Source organism: Ranitomeya variabilis, chromosome 1 (assembly GCF_051348905.1).
Source record: "Ranitomeya variabilis isolate aRanVar5 chromosome 1, aRanVar5.hap1, whole genome shotgun sequence".
In the NCBI taxonomy this organism is placed as follows: domain Eukaryota; kingdom Metazoa; phylum Chordata; class Amphibia; order Anura; family Dendrobatidae; genus Ranitomeya; species Ranitomeya variabilis.
In genome coordinates, this window is record NC_135232.1 from 1,129,810,333 (window position 1) to 1,129,827,629 (window position 17,297).

Here is a 17,297-nt window from a genome sequence, read left to right on the forward strand (position 1 = left end):
ATAAAGTTCATGATGGGCCCCATAAGATGCTCCATAATAAAATATGCCCCATATAATGCTCCATAAAGTTTATGACGGGCCCCGTAAGTTGCTTCATACAAAAATATGTCCCATATAATGCTGCATAAAGGTTGATTATGGCCCCATAAGATGCTCCATAGAAACATTTGCCCCATATGCTGCTGTGAAATAAAAAAAGACATACTTACCTCTCGTCTTGAGAAGGAGGGACATCGGCACTTGCGATATTCACCTGTCCCCATTCTACCGCTGCGTGCCGCTCCGTCTTCCGCATCCTCCGCAGTGACTGTTCAGGCAGAGGGCGGCGCGCATACTAAGCACGTCATCACGCCCTCTGACGTGAATGTCACAGGCAGAAGATGTGAAAGACGGAGCGGCTTGCAGCGGTGGTACGGGGACAGGTGAATATCGCACAATGCTCATCCTCCCCCGTTATACTCACCTGCTCCTGGAGCAGTCCCTGCTTCTCACTGACAGATGGTTTCTGGGTGCCAGCAGCTTCTTCCTGTGTTCAGCGGTCAATTTGTACCACTGAGTACCAAGCTGAAAGTGGGCCACAACAAAGACTCACATCTTCTCGCTCGACCTTCCTGTCCCAGTTTCTAGGGGACCACAGCACACCACTATTGAAGCCAGAGCAGTGTGAAACGGTTGTTGGTTGCATAGTGGAAAATGCTTCCAGTCACTTTGCCACCACCACCACCACATCTTCCACACGGTCAAATCTGAGTAGCCGTGAGTCTGGACCGCATATTACTCACCCTGATCCTCCTTCCTCCCACCATGCCGAGAGCCCTGAGACAACTGATCCCACACTTGGACAATTCGAGGAGCTGACTCAAATGAGCAAGGGCTGGATTGGGCAAGACTTCTGTACACCATCGAAAGAAAACAGGGAAACATAACCTCAAATACATTGTCTTTTTCATGGAGGTGTATTCTCATGCACCTCTTCACAACCACACATGGGTATACGCTTCCTGATTTTGTCTATTTGGTGTTATCCTCCTCCTTATCCTTATTCTCATCATCCAGAACCACTACAACACCAGGGTGAACGTATTCCGTGATGCAAAGTCACTCAATTTTTGTGCAAGGGTGTTTTTATGATGCCCGTTACTAATTTGAACCCCCCCCAAAATTTTGCTCCCCCCTGGGGAAATGTTTGTCAGCCCATGCACTTAGTGCATGGGCATTATGGGTCTAGGATACCCGCTCCTTTAAATTGGGCTTATTTTTTAATGAGGCCTTCCTTCACATCTCATCATCCACCGCCACTAGAACACTAGGGTGAACGTGTTCTATGCTGCTACAGCCAGTCTATTTTTTGTACTTCCCCTTGGGAAATGTTTGTCAGCCCATGCACTTAGTATATGGGCATTACGAGTCTAGAAGACCAGCTCTTTTAAATTCGGCCTATTTTTTAATGAGGCCTTCCTCCACATCTCATCATCCACCGCCACTAGATCACCAGGGAGAATGTGTTATATGCTGCTACAGCCAGTCTATTTTTTGACAAGGGTGTCTACGATCCCCATAAAAATTTTTAAAAATGTACTTCCCCTGGGGAAATGTTTGTCAGCCCATGCACTTAGTATATGGACATTATGAGTCTAGGAGACCGGCTCCTTTGTAAGGGGACAGTTTTTTTCATGTGTGTTGCCCAGCCCCAACTTTGGGCAGAGGTGTATCATGTAGCAAAGCCAGATAGACTAAGGTTAAATTCTAGCTCTACAGAATCAGATTAAGTACAACTGGCTGGATCTACAAATAACCATGCCATGTTTTCACCTTAAAGGGAATCTGTCACCCCCAAAATTGGCCTATAAACTAAGCCCACCGGCATCAGGGCTTATCTACTGCATTCTGTAATGCTGTAGATAAGTCCCTGATGTATCCTGAAAGATAAGAAAAACAGGTTAGATTATACTCACCCAGGGGCGGTCCTGGTTCGGGTCCGTTGGGTGTCGCGGTCCGGGTCCTGCGCCTCCCATCTTCATGTGATGTCATCCTCTTCTTTTCTTCCTGCCATGGCTCCTGCGCAGGCGTACTTTGTCTGCCCTGTTGAGGGCAGAGCAAAGTACTGCAGTGTGCAGGTGCCGGGAAAGGTCTGAGAGGCCCGGCGCCTGCGCACTGCAGTACTTTGCTCTGCCCTCAACAGGGCAGACAAAGTATGCCTGTGCATGAGCCGTGGCAGGAAGAAAAGAAGAGGGCGTAACCGTATGAACATGGGAGGTGCCGGACCTGGACAGCGACACCCATCGGACCCGAACCGGGACCGCCCCTGGGTGAGTATAATATAACCTATTTTTCTTGTCTTTCAGGATACATCGGGGGCTTATCTACAGCATTACAGAATGCTGTAGATAAGCCCCTGATGCCGTTGGCCTTAGTTTATAGGCGAATTTTGGGGTGACAGATTCCCTTGACGGTACTTTCACACTAGCGTCGTTCGACGCACGTTGCAATGCGTCGTTTTGGAGAAAGAACGCATCCTGCAAAGTTGCCCGCAGGATGCATTTTTTCTCCATTGACTTTCATTAGTGACGTATTGCGACAGATTGCCACACATCGCATCCGTCGGCACAAAAAACGTTCCATGTAACTTTTTTTGTGCGTCGTGTCCGCCATTTTTGACCGTGCATGCGCGGCCAAAACTCCGTCCCCTCCTCCCCACAACTCACAATGGGGCAGCGGATGCATTGAAACACTGCATCCGCTGCCCCCGTTGTGATTTTATTTCACAGTATGCGTCGGTACGTCGGCCCGACGCACTGCGACGGGTCCGTACCGACGCTAGTGTGAAAGTAGCCTAAATCATCCAGCAGGGAACGATGACCAGACTCGATATATGTTGAAGCTAAAGAGAGAGACAAGCAAGCCAGAATCCCTCTCTGAGAAGAGTCTGCACAGGCCGTGTGCACTAAACTGCAGGTATCACTAGTTACTGTGGACAATAGCTGTTTTGTTTGACTGGATTGGGACTAGCTCAGACATGTATCAGTAGCCAGGGTCCGTGTTTAGTTACTGTAGGTCCCAGATAAGAATAGGGATTATCTTCAAGATTTTGTTTTGTGCTGAGCAACCGGTGGAAATAAACGTCACATTGTGATAATACAAAAATCCAGTGCCAGTGTGAACGCTGCCTACATGAGATTGTGAATCCCTACACTATCTATTATCTATCTGTCCATCTGTCTGTGTATCAAATAATATGTATGCCTCTGTCATTTATTATACATATATATTTTCCATCTACACATCTATCTATTTACCTATTGTTTTGCTGCATATTTTTGAAATTTATGTAAGAAGTTGTTTTTGTAAACTGATTTATGAGAGAATAGTGTACACAAAAGAGAATTTTCCACACAATTACATTAATGACATTAGAGAAGCCGAAATCGTTAGATGAACACTTAATGCTCTAAATGACAACCTATTGGCATTCATTGATTACTCACTAAACGCAAAATGTCTGTTCGAAATGATAATGGCACTTCAGCAGCTATACATAATACAATCTAAACTCACACAAGAAAATTAAATAAAGGGTCGAGTTTGGGAAGAGATCCATGTTAAAATTCCATTTTATTAATGGAAAAATTTAAAAACATAATTATACCCAGAAACTGTCATATAGGGGACGCTGCTTGGATGAAAAAGGTAGATAAGGAGGAGGAGATCTCCACTTCTCTCTGACAGGTAAGAGCCAAATATGAAAATGCGGCTGCCCCTCAACTCCACACGCCCCAGAAGTAGCTGGTGGCGAAACGCGCGTTGGGGTGATGGGAGGCTGTAGTGAATATTCTCCAATTGGAACTACTGACATCTCTCTCCAAGGTAGTTTTTCACAGAGTGCTTTATTAGTACTTAATGTATTATTAATCACTGACTTATTACCCAACCTAGTGTGAATAGTGGCAGAGAGTAACCGGATCCCAACTGGACAGCCGGCTTTGGAGGGACTTTATATAAACTGCCCAGCTCAGTGGTTGTGCTTGTTTCCATGGCCAGTGTGAATATGCATTTACATCATGCATGTTTTCAAGTCACAGTAGGTAGGTTTTAACAGATAATGTAGTTACTGTCCTAATTGGGTACCCAAATTCATGCTATAATGCTCAGGTCAGGAGAGCAGACTGCAAGTCTGAGGATTAGTGAGATCTCTTTCAATGGAAGTCTTCAAAGAGAGGCTGGACAGACATCTGGCTGTGATGCTTTAGTGATGGTCTGAGGCATCTGTCTGAGATGGTTTTAACGTTGAGCAGGGGGTTGGACACGATGACCCTGGAGGTCCCTTCTAACTCTCTTTCAAATATTTTTATTAACTTTTAAGGAAGATATTTCACAACAACAACTATTTCTAGTGGATATATTGGATGAGATGAACAGCCAGTTGGAGGAGGTGAAGGGCAAGATACAAACACCAAACTGTGTTAGTGGCACTCTCACTTGTGGTTTTGTTCTTGATGGTAGGGACCTGGAAGTGGCAGCTGAGGTTGTAGTGCCATGGTGAGTCAGGGCAAATTTGGAAGTGGGAATCAGCAGGGTTAGGGGGAACTCAAGAAATTTCTCACATTAAGATAACTTCCAGCCTAGGTGGGGATTATGACAATGATTATTGGGTAATTGAGAAGACCTGGGAACCAGACTGGGGTAAGGAGGTAGTGTCATCAGAGATGGAGGGTGATGACATTGGCACCAGAGATAGAAATCTAACAGAGGCATTGTGGTAGCGAAAAGACCCAAAAAACTTGCAGCAGCAATTTTTGGTGTTCCTACAAAGCATTGACTAAGGGGGGCTGAATACAAATGCATGTCACAATATTCAGTTTATATTTTCAAAATGTTTAGAAGGCCGTGTACCATGTCCTTTAAACTTCACAAATACTTTACTACTTAGTGTTGGTGTCACATAAAATCCCAATTAGAAACACTTAAGTTTGTGGGTGTAACGGGAAAAGAAGAGGAGAAGTTCATGGGATATGAATGCTATGAATACTTTTTCAAGGTATTGTGCATATATTTATTTTTTCTACTATAGCTTAGCTGTAATTGATGACAGAGTTATAAAAATATTATAAGTGACATCTTTTTAGAAAGCGGCTGGCATCGGTAACCTGGAGACGATACAACATGATGAAACAGCTCGGATAGAAAGAATTCTCTTCTTTTTGGCACAATGTCTATTCATTCACATCGCATGACCAAATATGTCTATGGATTATTGCCGGGGTGTAATGGTAACTCTCTGCATGGTTTATGTGGGTCACTTATATGCTTGGCACAGGCCGCACTAAAATATGATTAGAACAATCTGAACATTCCATTGTTTTCGTTTGTGGCAGCGGCGTTATTGTAAGATTTTACTAAAAGTTCGTTTTAGCTTGGAAGCAAAAGGCGAAGTAAAAATATCAAAATGTGAACTTCATGCAGACAGACCTTAGGAATAGGCAAAAAAGGGCAATGTCCTATGGCCAACAGATCCGTAGTCATCTGCTTTAACGCTCTGTAACTTATCGGCGAGGTGTAATTTCTGCTCAGCAGCGACAAGCGGAAAAAACCCTGAAACAGCTGTATGTAAATGGGCGTCAGAAGTGGTGACGTGTTTCTATTATACTTTTCCTCTGATTGTTCCACTCCTGGTTTTTGGCTAACAAATACTGATGCAAAATACTGACCAAATACTGAGCATGTGAACATAGCCTAAGTCCGTTACATAGACCGAAACATGCTATGATGGGACAGTATATTGTCCAATAGGGGCACAGTAGGGACTAGGTGCTTGTAAGGAGGTTGCTTTCCCTGCTCCTTGCCTGGAACCACTTAGTCAGACAGCTGGGTTGTTGGGGGAAGACTTTCTGCCCTGGACAGAGGGGACCATGGGACTGCTGGGAAGAGAGAGGTGTGGTCAGAAAAGAGCGGGAGGGCAGGGAGAAAGCAGCGCGCCAAAGAGAGGGCAGGCTGCAGCGCCGTGCTCCCCTAAAAGTAGTGCTCCCCGTGAGGGCACTGAGGCTGAGATACCCACCAGAGTGAAGGCTGGATGTGGGGGTGTAGATTTGGAAGCCTCCAGAATCAGAGACAGTGACTGTGCAGCTCTGGTGACCGCAGTGACAAGCAAAGAATCCCTGGTGACCGCAGTGACAAGCAAAGAATCCCTGAGTGTGATAAGTAACTGCCCAGTGTGTGTGACAGCGTTACTACAGAGAGACTGTCAGCCTGGTGCACAGAGGCTCTTGCAGCGATGGAGACTGTGCTATTTCCTGGTTTCAGTTTCACTTTGTGAAGAACAGATTGCAGAGAGACTTAACCCCGGACTTTCCAGGAGACACAGAAGAGACTTCAGGATCTCAAGCCCTGCTGGTGACTGTATCCACATTGGGAAAAAGGACCCTCCAGTCAGGACCTCCCTGGGCTGATAAGTTACAAGAATACTCGTTAACCCTTTGATTCCGCTTAACTGTTTACTGTTTTACTTGACTCTATTAACCCCGTTTACTCCCTGCGAGGAGAATTTTACCCCTGTTAATAAATCCCCTTCAACAGTTGGTCTGTCTGTTCCGTGGTGACATACGCAACCCTGCACTCTATTACATGCTAGTTTCAGGGATTCACCACAAGACATTGATCACAGAGGTTAGGATATAGGGCAATTGCAGTCTTCCCATTATGGAAGAGCAGGGCTAGGCACTGATCCTTACACTTGGAGACCACATTTTTGACCCCTGGAGACCACTCAGCACAAACCCCTCTTTTGACACCTGAAGACCACTCAACACTGACCTGTCTTTTGACACTTGGAGACCACTCAGCAGGAGCCCCTCTTTTAACACCTGGAGAACACTAAAGGCCCCGTCACACATAGCGACGCTGCAGCGATACAGACAGCGATGCCGATCGCTGCAGCGTCGCTGTTTAGTCGCTGTGTGGTCGCTGGAGAGCTGTCACACAGACCGCTCTCCAGCGACCAACGATGCCGAGGTCCCCGGGTAACCAGGGTAAACATCGGGTTGCTAAGCGCAGGGCCGCGCTTAGTAACCCGATGTTTACCCTGGTTACCAGTGTAAAATGTAAAATAACAAACACTACATACTCACCTTCGCGTCCCCCGGCGTCCGCTTCCTGCACTGACTGAGCGCCGGCCCTAATAGCAGAGCGGTGACATCACCGCTGTGCTGTACTTTCACTTTACGGCCGGCAGTCAGTCAGTGCGGGAAGCGGATGGCAAGGGACCTGACGGACATCAGATGGTGAGTATGTACTGTTTGTTTTTTTTTACATTTACAATGGTAACCAGGGTAAACATCAGGTTACTAAGCACGGCCCTGCGCTTAGTAACCCGATGTTTACCCTAGTTACCAGTGAAGACATCGCTGAATCCGTGTCACATACACTAATTCAGCGATGTCAGCGGGACCTCAACGACCAAAAAAAGGTCCAGGCCATTCCGACACGACCAGCGATCTCACAGCAGGGGCCGGGTCGCTGGTACGTGTCAAACATAGCGAGATCGCTACTGAGGTCGCTGTTGCGTCACAAAACTTGTGACTCAGCAGCGATCTCGCTAGCTATCTCGCTATGTGAGACGGGGCCTTTAGGCTCCTGGAAAACTTAGACTAGTAACAATGGAGGCAGCAGGCAGACAGGACACAGGAAAGCAGGAGTGGAGCAGGTACTAGAAGCAATGGAGGCATCAGGCAGACACGACACAGGACAGCAGGAGTGCATCAGATACTAGAAGCAATGGAGGTCACAGGCAGACAGGACACAGGAAAGCAGGAGTGGAGCAGGTACTAGAAGCAATGGAGGCAGCAGGTAGACAGGACACAGGAAAGCAGGAGTCAAGCAGGTAATAGAAGCAATGAAGGCAGCAGGTAGACAGGACACAGGAAAGCAGGAGTGGAGCAGGTACTAGAAGCAATGGAGGCAGCAGGCAGACAGGACACGGAAAATTATGTATGGAGCAGGTAATAGAAGCAATGAAGGCAGCAGGTAGACAGGACACAGGAAAGCAGGAGTGGAGCAGGTACTAGAAGCAATGGATGCAGCAGGTAGACAGGACACAGGAAAGCAGGAGTGGAGCAGGTAATAGAAGCAATGGAGGCAGCAGGTAGACAGGACACAGGAAAGCAGGAGTGGAGCAGGTACTAGAAGCAATGGAGGCAGCAGGTAGACAGGAATCAGGACAGCAGGAGTGGAGCAGGTACTAGAAGCAATGGAGGCAGCAGGTAGACAGGACACAGGAAAGCAGGAGTGGAGCAGGTAATAGGAGCAATGGAGTCCACAGGTAGACAGGACACAGGAAAGCAGGAGTGGAGCAGGTACTAGAAGCAATGGAGTCTGCAGGTAGACAGGACACAGGAAAGCAGGAGTGGAGCAGGTACTAGAAGCAATGGAGGCAGCAGGTACACAGGACACAGGAAAGCAGGAGAGGAGCAGGTACTAGAAGCAATGGAGGCAGCAGGTACACAGGACACAGGAAAGCAGGAGAGGAGCAGGTACTAGAAGCAATGGAGGCAGCAGGTACACAGGAAAGCAGGAGAGGAGCAGGTACTAGAAGCAATGGAGTCTGCAGGTAGACAGGACACAGGAAAGCAGGAGTGGAGCAGGTGCAGCGCCCCAGAGTCCTGGTCGTAGCAGTACTGTGGCTCCGCCACTAAGGGGAGCTATGGTACGTCTGATGGCACTGAAGGAGTTCATCTGACCAGGTATCACAGACACCAATACATTTCACAGCCGGGCCTCCGGGGGGAGCTAAGGGTTCTATTCACTAGGCCACTCCCCACCATAGTGGGTAAACTGGGGGTCAGGCAGGAAGTTAGGAGAGAAGCTGACTGGGTTGGAACCAGGCAACACCTTGTGGCAGAGGGTGTTGTGGGGGAAGATACAGTAGGGTCTCTGTCAGGGGTGGGATCCTGACAGAGGCTTGGCAACTTGAGCGAACGTAACGGGACCGTGCCTGCTCCGGATAGCGGCGGTGCCCAAGAAAGGATAAGAAGCGAGATAGATTGTGCTGAGTGAGAAACGAGATCATAGCAATAGGAGAATACCAGTAGGAGTCGTGCTGTAAGACCAAAGCAACATCCTACTGAGGCGCACAACCGGTGGCCGGAACGCCGAGGGAGTATCATAATATCCAGCTTCAAGCAATACTCTAAACAGCGGCAGGACAGTCAGTCTAAGGCGGGCTGTCTAACTCAAATCACCTATGCAGTCTTGGGGGGCAACTTGTGGAGAGGGGCGACTCTAGGGTCCCGGAAGAGCTCCGAGCCTACCCGTCAAACGGGTGCCGTCCCAACCAGAACATCAGGGAGGGACGGAGAATTAGCAGAACATCATCTAATCGAGTTGTGAGGGAACTTAAGAAACAGACACAACAGTTGTGGGGTACTTTCCGTAAGCACAGCAGGGAAGGACCACAACACATAGCGCTAGGGGGAAGGCACAGATTTCCACCTGTGAAGAGAACTCTGGAGGTGCCATTGGACCGGCCGGACTTGCGCAGCCTGGTGAACCGTATTCCGGACTGAGGACCCAGAGATCTTCAGTAAAGAGGTAAAGAGACTGCAACCTGGTGTCCTTGTTATTTACCGCGACCTGCACCCCACAACTGCACCATTACCGTCACCACCATCTACATCTACCTATCTATCCACTGTGCGCCCCACGGCAGGGTCACGGACCGGGGCCTAGCCACCGTGACAACCCCAGAGCAGAGACTCAGAGGCCCGGTACCGGGTACCCCTCGGCCCCGCGGCAGTGGGGGCGCTACAAACTTGGCGTCACGAACAGGATCTACTTAAGCCTGAAGAATCAGGTCATGTGTGCCTTGGAACTGTGATTTATTGTGCTTGGACTGTACTTGATTGCAAAGACTGTGTGCTGCTATTTACCGCCAAAAGTTCCCGCCAAAAGTCGCCGCCATTGCTGCACCAAAGAAGAAGGAGGGCGTGCCATGGGAGGAGACTACCAAAGTGGCGCCAGAAGCGGCGACCGCCCCCTGCGCCTCTTGCTGCAAAGCGAAGACCTGCCTCAAAGCAGAGGACCACCCCTTGATTTGCAACGGCAGGAATCGGGTGACGGAGAATCTCGACCCCGGAGAAATGGCAGAGCCAGGTGCATGCACTGCCACCGACTATCAGACAGCGATGATGAACAGCAAGTGCCTGAACGAGGAAGGAGCAATCCCGGCTTGCCCTCATCCACCAGAGGCGGACCTATGTCCACCGCAGCAGAAGGACCTGAATTCCTTGGAGCCGGCAGCGGAGCTGAGCCTACCCACCCCGACCTCGGAGCCAGCGGAGGAGGAACCATGGAGGGCGGAGCCGCATCCGGAGTCCGCATCGGAGGAGCCGCGGTCCGGGCTGCAGCCGATTCCAGTGTCCTTGTCAGCGGAACGGATCGACACCGGTGGAATCATATCAGGCGCAGGTATGGAAAGCGCCCCTATTCCCCCGACCGATCCCGCTCCTGTGAGCGCTCCTCGCCCCAGCAATAATCTTTTCTTCTCGGTGGAGCGGGTGATCCTCACCTCTAACGCAGTAGGGAAGTTAGTGCCCCCGCTACCAACCAAGATGGGAGAACCCATAGATGTGGGCCCAGATGGGGTGATCCTCCGGTGGGACACCCCCTGGACCGGGCCGGGTGGGGCCCGGGAGGACGGCCTCACCCTTGCCGTGCTCACTTGGGAGCAATATAAACGATGTTTAATCCACCACTGGAAGGATCGAGACGAGGCTGAACAACATGATACACAACGTAGAAAGTCTGCGCATGGCAAGAAAGACGTGGTAAAGCGGGGAACTGTGCTGGCCTACCACCCGAAGAGGGGATGGGGCTCCATACAGGAACCGGGGCTACCAACTGATGTCTTTGTTACTAGTTACAACGTGAAAACCCCCTGCTGCAGTCGAAATGGTGATCCATTACAAAGGGGGATCAAGTGACATACACCCGTCATCGGACTGCACAAGGATGGTGCGCCCGGAGCGTTCGACGGTGTGAGCCCGAAGGAGCATCACCTATTGCCCCAATCACGACTGAGCCTGATTTACCAGATCTTGTTACGATCACCACCGTACGCCTTGTTGCGACCCCTGAACTTGCCAACCGGATTAGCCTTCAAATCCGGACACCGGCTGACCTGATAGCATCTGAGAAACCAACTACCAGTACAGGGGCTGCATCAGCCGGACAAGGGCCACCCCCAGACTTGGAAGAATAAACCTCGATACCATGAGTATGTATATAGTTACTGTTTCCTGTTTTGCTGCTAAACCCGTTCAGGGTTAACTTTTAAAGGGATCCCTTTGTTGACCCGGGATCCCTGTTGTTTTGTTTATTTTTCTAAAAGTTTTGCACAAGTTTTAAGAACTGCCGCAATCATGAACAGTGCATGATACAAACTTTTTGTAAATAGTTTGCACCTTATTAACCCCTTCACCCCCAAGGGTGGTTTGCACGTTATGGACCGGGCCAATTTTTACAATTCTGACCACTGTCCCTTTATGAGGTTATAACTCTGGAAAGCTTCAACGGATCCTGGTGATTCTGACATTGTTTTCTCGTGACATATTGTACTTTATGATAGTGGTAAAATTTCTTTGATATTACCTGCGTTTATTTGTGAAAAAAATGGAAATTTGGCGAAAATTTTGAAAATTTTGCAATTTTCCAAATTTGAATTTTTATGCAATTAAATCACAGTGATATGTCACACAAAATACTTAATAAGTAACATTTCCCACATGTCTACTTTACATCAGCACCATTTTGGAACCAAAATTTTTTTTTGTTAGGGAGTTATAAGGGTTAAAAGTTGACCAGCAATTTCTCATTTTTACAACACCATTTTTTTTTAGGGACCACATCTCATTTGAAGTCATTTTGAGGGGTCTATATGATAGAAAATACCCAAGTGTGACACCATTCTAAAAACTGCACCCCTCAAGGTGATCAAAACCACATTCAAAAAGTTTATTAACCCTTCAGGTGTTTCACAGGAATTTTTGGAATGTTTAAATAAAAATGAACATTTACCTTTTTTTCACACAAAATTTACTTCAGCTCCAATTTGTTTTATTTTACCAAGGGTAACAGGGGAAAATGGACCCCAAAAGATGTTAAACAATTTGTCCTGAGTACGCCGATACCCCATATGTAGGGGTAAACCACTGTTTGGGCGCATGACAGAGCTCGAAAGCGAAGGAGCGCCATTTGACTTTTCAATGCAAAATTGACTGGAATTGAGATGGGACGCCATGTTGCGTTTGGAGAGCCACTGATGTGCCTAAACATTGAATCCCCCCACAAGTGACACGATTTTAGAAAGTAGACCCCCTAAGGAACTTATCTAGATGTGTTGTGAGCACTTTGACCTACCAAGTGCTTCACAGAAGTTTATAATGCAGAACCGTAAAAATAAAAAATCATATTTTTTCACAAAAATGATCTTTTCGCCCCCAATTTTTTATTTTCCCAAGGGTAAGAGAAGAAATTGGACCCCAAAAGTTGTTGTACAATTTGTCTTGAGTACGCTGATACCCCATATGTGGGGGTAAACCACTGTTTGGGCGCATGGGAGAGCTCGGAAGGGAAGGAGCGCCGTTTGACTTTTCACTGCAAAATTGACAGGAATTGACATGGGACGCCATGTTGCGTTTGGAGAGCCACTGATGTGCCTAAACATTGAAACCCCCCCACAAGTGACACCATTTTGGAAAGTAGACCCCCTAAGGAACTTATCTAGAGGTGTGGTGAGCACTTTGACCCACCAAGTGCTTCACAGAAGTTTATAATGCAGAGCCGTAAAAATAAAACAAAACTTTTTTCCCACAAAAATTATATTTTAGCCCCCAGTTTTGTATTTTCCCAAGGGTAACAGGAGAAATTGGACCCCAAAAGTTGTTGTCCAATTTGTCCTGAGTACGCTGATACCCCATATGTGGGGGGAACCACCGTTTGGGCGCATGGGAGGGCTCGGAAGGGATGGAGCGCCATTTGGAATGCAGACTTAGATGGAATGGTCTGCAGGCGTCACATTGCGTTTGCAGAGCCCCTAATGTACCTAAACAGTAAAACCCCCCCACAAGTGACACCATTTTGGAAAGTAGACCCCCTAAGGAACTCATCTAGATGTGTTGTGAGAGCTTTGAACCCCCAAGTGTTTCACTACAGTTTATAACGGAGAGCCGTGCAAATAAAAAATATTTTTTTCCCACAAAAATTATTTTTTAGCCCCCAGTTTTGTATTTTTCCAAGGTTAACAGGAGAAATTGGACCCTATATATTGTTGTCCAATTTGTCCTGAGTATGATGATACCTGATATCTGGGGGGAACCACCGTTTGAGCGCATGGCAGAGTTCGGAAGGGAAGGATCATCATTTGCAATGCAGACTTAGATGGATTGGTCTGCAGGCGTCACATTGCATTTGCAGAGCCCCTAATGTACCTAAACAGTAGAAACCCCCCACAAGTGACCCAATATTGGAAACTAGACCCCCCAAGGAACTTATCTAGTTGTGTTGTGAGAACTTTGAACCCCCAAGTGTTTCACTACAGTTTATAACGCAGAGCCGTGAAGATAAAAAAAATAAAAAATTTCCCCCAAAAATTATTTTTTAGCCCCCAGTTTTGTATTTTTCCAATGGTAACAGGAGAAATTGGACCCCAAAAGTTGTTGTCCAATTTGTCTTGAGTACGCTGATACCCCATATGTGGGGGGAACCACTGTTTGGGCGCATGGGAGGGCTCGGAAGGGAAGGAGCGCCATTTGGAATGCAGACTTAGATGAAATGGTCTGCAGGCGTCACATTGCGTTTGCAGAGCCCCTAATGTACCTAAACAGTAGAAACCCCCCACAAGTGACACCATTTTGGAAAGTAGACCCCCTAAGGAACTCATCTAGATGTGTTGTGAGAGCTTTGAACCCCCAAGTGTTTCACTACAGTTTATAACGCAGAGCCATGCAAATAAAAAAAAAAATTTTTCCACAAAAATTATTTTTTAGCCCCTAGTTTTGTATTTTCCCAAGGGTAACAGGAGAAATTGGACCCCAAAAGTTGTTCTCCAAAGTGTTCCGAGTACGCTGATACCCCATATGTTGGGGTAAACCCCTGTTTGGGCGCACGGGAGAGCTTGGAAGGGAAGAAGCACTGATTTACTTTTTCAACGCAGAATTGGCTGGAATTGAAATCGGACGCCATGTCACATTTGGAGAGCCCCTGATATGCCTAAACAGTGGAAACCCCCCAATTATAACTGAAACCCTAATCCAAACACACCCCTTACCCTAACCCCAACGGTAACCCTAACCACACCCCTAACCCAGACACACCCCTAACACTAATCCCAATCCTATTCCCAACCGTAAATGTAATCCAAACCCTAACCCTAACTTTAGCCCCAACCCTAGCCCTAACCCTAATGGGAAAATGGAAATAAATACATTTTTTAAATTTTTTTATTTTTCCCTAACTAAGGGGGTGATGAAGGGGGGTTTGATTTACTTTTATAGCGGGTTTTTTAGCGGATTTTTATGATTGGCAGCCGTCACACACTGAAAGACGCTTTTTATTGCAAAAAATATTTTTTGCATTACCACATTTTGAGAGCTATAATTTTTCCATATTTGAGTCCACAGAGTCATGTGAGGTCTTGTTTTTTGTGGGACGAGTTGACGTTTTTATTGGTAACATGTTCGGGCACGGGAGATTTTTTTGATCGCTTTTTATTCCGATTTTTGTGAGGCAGAATGACCAAAAACCAGCTATTCATGAATTTCTTTTGGGGGAGGCGTTTATACCGTTCCGCGTTTGGTAAAATTGATAAAGCAGTTTTTTTCTTCGGGTCAGTACGATTACAGCGATACCTCATTTATATAATTTTTTTTATGTTTTGGCGCTTTTATACGATAAAAGCTAATTTATAGAAAAAATAATTATTTTGGCATCGCTTTATTCTGAGGACTATAACTTTTTTATTTTTTCGCTGATGATGGTGTATTGCGGCTTGTTTTTTGCGGGACAAGATGATGTTTTCAGCGGTACCATGGTTATTTATATCCGTCTTTTTGATCGCGTGTTATTCCACTTTTTGTTTGGCGGTATGAGAATAAAGCGTTGTTTTTTGCCTCGTTTTTTTTTTTTTTTTTTTTACGGTGTTCACTGAAGGGGTTAACTAGTGATATAGTTTTATAGGTGGGGTCGTTACGGACGCGGCGATACTAAATATGTGTACTTTTATTGTTTGATTTTTTTTTTATTTAGATAAAGAAATGTATTTATGGGAATAATTTTTTTATTTTATTTATTTATTTAGGAATTTTTTTTAAATTTTTTTTTTACACATGTGGACATTTTTTTTAAACTTTTTTACTTTGTCCCAGGGGGGGACATTACAGATCGGTGATTTGACAGTGTGTACAGCACTCTGTCAAATCGGCAATCTCACTTAGAGTGCAGCAAGCTTACCAGCGCCTGCACTGAGCAGGCACTCGGTAAGCCACCTCCCTCCCTGCAGGACCCGGATGCCGCGGCCATCTTGGATCCGGGACCTGCGGCGAGGAGGGAGGTAGGAGACCCTCAGAGCAACGCGATCATATCGCGTTGCTCCGGGGGTCTCAGGGAAGCCTGCAGGGAGCCCCCTCCCTGCGCGATGCTTCCCTATACCGCCGGTACACCGCGATCATGTTTGATCGCGGTGTGCCGGGGGTTAATGTGCCGGGGGCGGTCCGTGACCGCTCCTGGCACATAGTGCCGGATGTCAGCTGCGATAGTCAGCTGACACCCGGCCGCGATCGGCCGCGCTCCCCCCGTGAGCGCGGCCGATCGTGCTGGATGTACTATTCCGTCCTTGGGAAGTAGGGCCCACCCCACATGGACGGAATAGTACGTCTAATGACAGAAAGGGGTTAAAGGCGCTCCCTACTGGTTTTACTTCAAAAAGGACTCTTTGTGAAGATACCACACTGGAACCTTTGTTGAGTAAGGACTGGTAGCTTGGGAAGACATGCTACCTCATAGAGACTTGATCCCTTCTTAAAGGGGATGTGCACTTGTTGTACTTAAAGAATGGTATTGCTTTAAGGTAGATAGCAATAATGTCTTGATAGGAAAAGAAAGTGATAATGTTGATATGTAATAGTTAATATGACCAACTAGTTAATTGTAAAAGAATGCTGATAATGTTCCCTGAAAGAAAGAGAAAGCTAGAAGAAGGACGCAGTGTGCCCGTAGGGGTAGACGAAGTGTCCAGCGTGCATGTTAGTGAGAAAGATAATGAGAAGGTTTAATGTTCTATAGAAAATGTTTGATAATGTTGATAGACCACGAGGACAGAAGGTAAACCCTGAGTCCTCATAGGAGCCAGGTAGAGATGGCTCAATGCTCTTAAATTGAAGGTAATGTTATGTTCTATACTGTGTATAGTAGTTGAAAGACAGAAGGCTCGGGCTGAAAGGAGCGGTCCTGTGAGAGAGGAGAGGCAGTAGGTCTGGTGCCGATAGGACAGGCGGTCGTGCAGATTAAAGAAGGAGAATGTGAAAGTTAAAATTGCCTTATAATGTGATTATAGGAAGGTCTTTAAAGGATTTAGAGTGTACATCCTTAAGGGCAATGTTAAATTATTGTTCAGCAATTTTTGCACTAAGTAGAATACCCAGTTGGGTAACAGGAGTTATTTATGACCTGTAATTTATAATGTTAACCATGTTTGTAACGTTCAAGCGTCCTCACCTCCCATAAAGGGAAGCTCTGTTCAAGTATGCTTATTGTTATTGCACTCAACAAAATTGTGTGTCTTTTTGCTAACCTGTATTGTTGTTTTCTTCCCAGTCCCGGAGTACTGTGTTTAACCAGGGGGGAATGCAGCGCCCCAGAGTCCTGGTCGTTGCAGTACTGTGGCTCCGCCACTAAGGGGAGCTATGGTACGTCTGATGGCACTGAAGGAGTTCATCTGACCAGGTATCACAGACACCAATACATTTCACAGCCGGGCCTCCGGGGGGAGCTAAGGGTTCTATTCACTAGGCCACTCCCCACCATAGTGGGTAAACTGGGGGTCAGGCAGGAAGTTAGGAGAGAAGCTGACTGGGTTGGAACCAGGCAACACCTTGTGGCAGAGGGTGTTGTGGGGGAAGATACAGTAGGGTCTCTGTCAGGGGTGGGATCCTGACAGAGGCTTGGCAACTTGAGCGAACGTAACGGGACCGTGCCTGCTCCGGATAGCGGCGGTGCCCAAGAAAGGATAAGAAGCGAGATAGATTGTGCTGAGT